Source organism: Cynocephalus volans, chromosome 1, assembly GCF_027409185.1.
Source record: "Cynocephalus volans isolate mCynVol1 chromosome 1, mCynVol1.pri, whole genome shotgun sequence".
NCBI lineage: Eukaryota > Metazoa > Chordata > Mammalia > Dermoptera > Cynocephalidae > Cynocephalus > Cynocephalus volans.
Window position 1 is genome coordinate 156,018,452 of NC_084460.1, and position 7,946 is coordinate 156,026,397.

The 7,946-nt window shown below is 32.9% G+C and overlaps 1 pseudogene; it reads right to left on the reverse strand.

Moving 5' to 3' along the window:
- Window positions 1–7,177: 7,177 nt before the first annotated feature.
- Window positions 7,178–7,665, reverse strand: LOC134362389 (large ribosomal subunit protein eL29-like; annotated as a pseudogene).
- Window positions 7,666–7,946: the final 281 nt, after the last annotated feature.

Below are 7,946 nucleotides of genomic sequence, written 5' to 3' on the forward strand. Positions count from 1 at the left end.
AGGCTTCTTGGAAAAGAGAATGTGGGAGGGGAGGGGAGGAGGTGGACGGTGCCATTTTGTACTTGGGCTTGTCTAAAACAGTGCTGGTTATGTTGCAGATCTATTAATAAGCAGGTTTTGTTCTTCATGAAAGATCAACAGTGTGCTTATCTTAGTTCTCTTTTGCACTGTGACCTACCACTTTCTTAGGCTTTCTTGTTTGCTACCTTTTTTTGTGGATATTGATGCAATTCAAAGTAATTTTAACCATTCAGAAATTTAATTTACTTAAGTAAATTATAAAATGCTTTATAAAATAAGGTAGAAATAGTCTGCTTACTGAACTCCTCATTTTCTACTCTTATTAATAAATCCATACTCTGACATTGTGAAGAGATTAACGAGCTATAGGTCAACACTGTTAGTGGCAGCTTTCATATTTTCACAGAAGTTGACCCCAGGTTTCCTTGCAAAAATGGTTTATTGGAATGGATGGGACCATTATGGTAGTTTGAATGAAAAGATCAAAGAAATAATGCACTATATAGATTTCCGAAGTGATTTCACTTCTTGCATTAGTTAGATTTCACATACATACACATATACATTAGACCACTGGGGTAGACCAGCCATATTGTACATTTCATTAAGGAGAACAAAGGGGTCAGGTATTCTGAAACAATGAAACAATTGCTAATTAGAAATTTGGGTTTTCCATCAGTACATGGAAAACACAATTTAATGTCCATTATCTACTCAGTTTATCGAGTTTGCATAGAAGGTAATTCACTGATATTAGGATATTGTGATAAAAGCTATAGGTAAACAACAAAATTTCAGTATTTTAATTCGAAAACAAAAATGTGGTTTTCCAGTGCTGTTAATTTTTTATATTCAAATTGCATGAAAAGTGCTTTCTAAATCGTCAAAAATTATCTATCTAGTCAACATCTTTCTCTGCAGTGAGTTATTTTTAGTTTCATTCTTTGTAAGTCAGTGTTTTCTATATGGTAATTCTGACTAAACCAGAATAGTGAAATAACCAATCGGTTTATCCTAAAACCACTGCTAGTAAATGTTAGCTATAATACGTTATAATATATTATAATATAACATAATATAATAATGTTTGCTAAGGAACTACGTACACAATTGTCATTTTCTCACCAGTTCAACCTCCTAGGGAAAGAGAATTCTGGTTTGCTTTAGAAACTAAAGTAGATCTTAGTAGATGCTTTGTTTTGGAAGCTGAAACACGACTAGGACATGGCACAAATTATCATGACGGCACCTCAGATGCAGACTTCCAGCCACAGAAGTGAAGTAGGATGTTAGAAGGCTCCAGTAATATCAGCCGCATGAGGCTGGAAAATAGGAAAGTAATTAGGATTCAGTACGAACATTAAAAATTTTTTAAAAATACATTGAACTGAACTGTTTATTTTTCCTTAGATCTCAGTAATCTAATTGAAAAGTTGGGGGGGACAGTTGAAATAACAGAATCCTAGAGCCTGGAAAACTCCAGAAATAACAACATACTATTAGTCACCTAAAACTAATTAACTGCAGCTAATTAACATAGCAGTTAAATTTTCCACCCAAATACCATGTGTTCTTAGGTGTGAAAATTTTACAAAGGACCTGTAGTATGAATATCCCTCAAATACAGATTAAGGTCTCTAAAAATTGACATGTAGTCTGTATGTTTTTAATGACTCTGATCATAAACAAAACAAAATATGCGTAAAGGAACAATATTAGATCATATGGTGAGGATATTTAAGAGAAGAACATATGGTAAAACTTGAAGGTAGATATTCCCCATTATGGCTGCATATTTTGCATATTTTCAAAACTGCTACAAAATGTTTCTCTGATATTTTAGCATATAAAGAAATTTTTTCTTTGTTCTTCTTTGTACTTTACTGGGACTTTCATGGTACTAATATTTAATACAAAGAGTAATTTAATAATGGTCATGACAGTCCATTTGTACTTCTAAATTTTCCACACATATTTTTCTTGCAGCTCTAAAATCTGACAAAATGTTAGACATCTTTATTAGTTATGTTTAGTGATATCTTACTACATATGTGCCAGACAATATTCTACATACCCTATGTATATAAAAACTCATTGTAACCTCATAACAACCCTATGAGAAAGATAATACTGTATACTCATTTTATAGAGTATTTTGTCTAAGTTCTATAGCAAGTGAATATAACTAAACCTAGGCCATCTTGCTGCAAAATCTGCACTCTTAATCATTACTCTATAAAGCTTACATTAATAACTACCACTTATTTCACCTATATGTGTCCATTTGTTTTGATTATTTCTTCCCTTTTACTCTTTATGTCATCCCAATTCTACAAATTTAGTTATTGAGGGTTAGAGAGTTCAAATTCAAGTGATTTGCTGGAAGTTCCAGTGACTGTCCCAGTTCCTGGCAGCAACTGATTGAATAAACGAATGTGGGCATTTTTTAAAACTCAGGTTCTAATAGTTTCATCGCAAGTTTTATTCCTACCTTAGACAAGAAGAATTGATGACTTTCACTTCCAGGTTATTTTAATCTTTAAAAAAAAAGGAAAATCTATTTATGAACATAAAAAAGTCCTTTTTTTTTTTTTTTTTTTTGTTAAATGGCTAAATCTAAATATCACACTTTTTTTTCCCTACTTTGAAAAGTCCATATAGATGATAGCAGAGGAAGAATGGCCATGGAGATCCATGATAACACATCAGTATTTCATGGAGATGACGACTATTTCAGAGATCTGGACTGATACACAGACAGCTGAATATTACAAATATGAGTATTATAATAAGATTATATATAGTGAAGTGCCTTAAGGGCAAGAATATCTAGCTGAGTTCAAAAGTGAGGGCATATTTGACAGGGAGACAAACAAAATCCTAACCTGAGAAGCAAGTAGAATGAATCACAATTTAAATGTCAGTAGATTTCACCTACGCTAAATTCTTAAAGATGGATTGTGTTGGGGAGGCACATAATTGTGAGGGAAAACTCGTTTTATGTTAAAATGACTTACATATATTTTTGGGACAATACCTAAAATAATTGTCCTAGCAGGTTAATATCATTATAAAGTACAAAAGGAAAATAGTAGTACAAAAGACTTCTATGCTGTTTGATAATTAAACACCTGGAGAGAGAACGAATAAAGTTATTTATAACATATTCATTAGACATTAAAATTACAGGCTGGAAAATGTGTTCAAGTTTAAAAATAAAGTAACAAAACACAATGGATAAGACTTGGAGCACCAAGCTGCCTCCCCTTAATTTTCCAAGTTCTTTCTTAAGGAAAATGTGGCATCAGGTAGAAAGATTCACCTCCACCTTAGGTCAGCAACAGCCCATTAACAGGTTAGTATTGTGGGGTTATCTTAAAGTCTTGCAGCCAACACATCTCCCCAGAGATCGGGTTTATCACTCTAAAGATATATTTAAAATTCAGTTCCATCCCATCTTTTCTTAAGACCAAGACTATGAATCCAGATCTCCACACCATTGTACTTTATAGATTGCAAGAAAGATGAGAAACATTTTACCAAATACACAAGCTGATCATCAGTTTTAGTGGCAAAGTAAGAACCTAGGGCAGACAAATTTACTGTCATACTTAAGCAAATATTAATTATTAATATCTGATTCCAAACCAAGAACAAATTAGATAAAAATTTTAATGCTATATAATGATATGCTACATGTACAGATACTTTTCAAAATGGATGTCATTTAGGCTATTTAAACGTGTTCATTTAATTTGGGGGAAACAATTTAATTCCTTTGCATATAATAGAATACACTGTACAGTGGACAAACTTTTTAAAATTTTTTTCCTGGTAGGAGTAATATAATATTATGAATTTCCAATTTCACATTTTATAGTTATAAAATAAGACTAGCCCATAGGGTGGACACTTCCTGTGGGGGGTGAGGGTAGGGCACAAATGAGAATTTGAAAGTCTGAAAACCACATTCATTTTAATTTGAAAAGGAAAGTAGTTAACTGATGAAAGGCTTTTTTTTTTTTTTTTTTTTTTTTGGTCAGGAAAGATTTATTTTCAAGAGAATTTATAAACATTGATAATATGTTGTCAATTTAAAATGAGCATAAAGCAACTATATGTACTTTACCATATGGATCTGTAACTTTAGACTTCAAGCTTCAATTTTTATTCCTCTTTTTCTAGAAGACTAGAAATACATAAAGTAGAAAAAATCTTTGAAAAATGTGTTTAGAGGTCTTTGTACTTATTTTTTTATAAAACCAAGCAATGTATGTGTTCTGTTTCTCTGGGTATAAATTACTCATTAATCATATTTGTAAGACATATGAAAAAAAAACCTCCCATGTCTTTGGATTCAGATAAAGAAAAACCATCATATTTTTCTGATAAATAATAAACATAAACATAAATTCTGCAGCACCTACATAAATCACTTGGGTAAATTACTCTTTCAAATATCATGTATTATATTCAAAATATCCTGTTAGCTATTAGCTATTCTACAATTAAGTGGTTGATTTTTCTTTTTAAGTGCAGCTCACATTTTCATATGATTACTTTTATTTATGTAAAGTAATTCTTGATGCTTAACCATATTTTTCAATCTGAACATTCCAATTTTCCCATTAAAAATCACTTATGATTTTTCCTAAATAAAATATGAGTATTATGTTATATTCAATATATTATTTTCACCACAGCTTATAATTGACATTTCAAAATAAGGTGAATATGAGTGTTTCTTATTACTTTATACTAAAATAAACATTAAGAATTCTGTCAGTTCCATTTAGCTCTTCTATTTTATTTAATCTAGTTTTGGTTCAACAGCTGTATTGTACATACTTATTATAAACATTAGTGTGTGGACTGGAATAAAGTTTAAAGGTTTTTTTTTTTTCTCTCTTTCACTTAAAAGTCTTCATTTGTAAGTCAAATTCAAATAAATGTGTTTCGTACAAAAATATTAGCAGTTCTGTTTTAATTCCTTACCACATGATTTTTTTTCATTGGTTATTCTTTTAACTGCTCTATTATTAATTTTTTTAAAAGATGATACCTTTTTAATGAAAATTATGTGGCTGGTTAGTTCTTTTCAAACTTTTTCTATAGCTGTTTCTCTTAATAAGATGACAGAGTCAAACAAGTTTCATTGTTTGCATTTTACTTAAAATTCTATTAGCATAAAGATATTTTCAATCATAAGTATATTCATAAGGAATAATTTTACTACTAAAAATCCTACTTAAACTATGTCTTTTATTGATGTACGTAATGAGTGGTTTACCAGTAGTTTTCATTTTAGGTATTTTTCACATGATATCTATTTCTGTTTTCTTTTAATGGAATATAGTACAGGGAAAGCTTCAACATCTCAACAATATCTTTCTCTATAATCTGATCTTTGAGTCAGATTAACTACTCTTAAAAAAAAGAAAGATGTAGGAACATCCTTTTGTTTTTTATCTCCTGAATATTCCAGTGGAGAACAACTTGCCCACTGTATTTAGCAGTGGATATAAGTTGATGAGCTTCCCAAGTCCTCTGTTGAAATAGATTTGTCGGAAATGTCTTTTGCTCTTTGCAGAATAGCAGCATATCTCTTTTCACCAAATTACTCCTTATTCTTTCACACACTGTACATTGAGCTAGTGTTCACATAAGTAGCTGCTTTTTTTTTTTTTTTAATGAAAACTCCAGGCACTAAATATAGGTAAAAATGCTCCTTGCCTTATGCAACAGTGTTATAGAATGTGAAGTTCTAAACTAAAGCAATCAGAATGGCAAAATGATGTAATCCAGAAAAGTATCTCAGAACAAATGCGTATGACAGTAACAAATCACCACAAAACTTACTCAGTTCACAGTCAATGAAGAGATTCCCATGAAGAGACAATTTTCATTCTCTGAATTTCAAATACTCCCACTCCAGGATTCTACAATGGTGGAGAGTGTGAAGCTAAAAGTTTATGTCTTTCCAACCCTGGTCTAATTTAGGATGGAAGGATTTGATTGTTACACATATGTCAAAGCAGCTAGTGTATTTTTAATTCCTAGATACAAATTACTTTTCTAATGGGGGGAAAAGTATATAATGTCATTAAAAAAATAATCCAGAAACTTCAATTCATTTAACAGCGCCTATTATTGCAAAAAGGATATATAAAGAGGAAATTGGCTACTGGAGTGAAATGCTTCATTCATGCTGTTTATTTTAGGACTGTAGTTTGTTCATTTTATTTTGTAAGCCATGCTTTACAAACTAAACATTCTTTTAGGAAATGAATTTAAATACACAGGCAGCCAAAAGAAGGAGGCATAGAGGAAAAAACTTGTATATAAGATAAAAGTAATGAAACCATTACAAAATGAAGTTAACAAACCGAAGGTGGCCATAGCCGTTTAGAAGCAAGGAAAACAGCCCCATTTCCAATATGTCTCAAGTAATTTTTAAAAAACTGGTATTGTTTTAATTATCCTTTTCAGACTCTCTAGGGACTCAAGATACATCTGCTACATCAGTTTGGAATGATGTAGGGTGAGATCATTACTGATGATCAACCAGTCACAAGTGGCTAAGAACCTTAAATTTGATCTTTATTTGAATGCCGTTTTTTTTTTTTTTTCTATTTACCAAAAATATTTAAATTAATTAAAATATCAATATTACTAACAAAGAGAATCTGTTGTTGTGATATGCTTTGTTATTATAAATTGTTACCGGACAGCATTGGAACCAATACATCACTAAGTACTGAGTAAGTAATTTAAATGTGCCAGAAAATGTGAAAAATTAACCTGGGAATCCAGAGGCAGAATTAACTAGATGATGGATTTTTATGGAACCCACACATAACGAAAGAGGAGAGGAAAGACATTGGCTAAATTTAGGGTTCATTGATCTTTCTTCCATTTTTAAGGAACACTCTCCCTCAGCTTTATATCATTTCTCTGGCTTCAACTCATTCATTCTCAACAAGTGAAAATTATGTATTCCTTATTCTTCCTCCCTTACCTCTCTCTTTTTTTTTTTTTTTTAACAGATCCTACCTCAGGTTTATTCATACAAACACAAGAGGACACCAGCCCCATGCAGACAACAGCCCAGGGGTCACACCAGTCCTTCTGTCCTTACATTGGCAGACAGAGGTCTCTACTCCAGAGCCTTCATGGGAGCCTGGGCACCTTTTGGAGCCTGAACTGGAGATGCCACTGGAGCTTGAGCCGGAGCTGCAGCTGAAGCCATGTCCTGGGCCTTGGTTTGAGCCTTGACCTTGGCCTTTGGCTGGCAGAGCATGAGACCCTTGGCAGTGCGGGCACAAGCACACTTCCCAAGCTTGGGGTGGGCAATGTAGGCAAGTAGATCAAGTTTGTGGTTGGTGCCCTTTGGGATCTTGGGCTTGACCTCCTTGGGCTTTACAAGGGCCTTGATAGCCTCAGCATGTGTACACAAGGCCTTGGCACTGTTGGCCTGCATTTTCTTCAGGCCTTTCTTGTTGTGCTTCTTGGAAAAGCACGTTCCTCAAGAACTTGGGGTCTACCCCTTTAAGAGATTCATATCTTTGTGATCAAGGTTTCTTAACGCCATTTCTGTGCCATTTTGGGGACTGGTTGTGTGGTGTGGTTCTTGGACTTGGCCATGTATGCACAGCAGCCCATAGCTGCCGAAGCATCTGGGACTGGAAGAGAAAGCGCTAACTCCCATTCTTGATTCCCTGCATACTGGGATAATTTTTATAACACCTCTATGCAAATATTTTACTAAGATTACAAATGGCTATCTAAAGCAATATCAATGATTTTAGTCAAATTCTTTCTTGAAATTTATAAGATGTCTACAGCCTCACCTTGAAACACTTTCTTTCCTTTGCTCTTTATCACTTTTTTGGAAGGGATGGGAAAAGATATACCATGCAAATAGA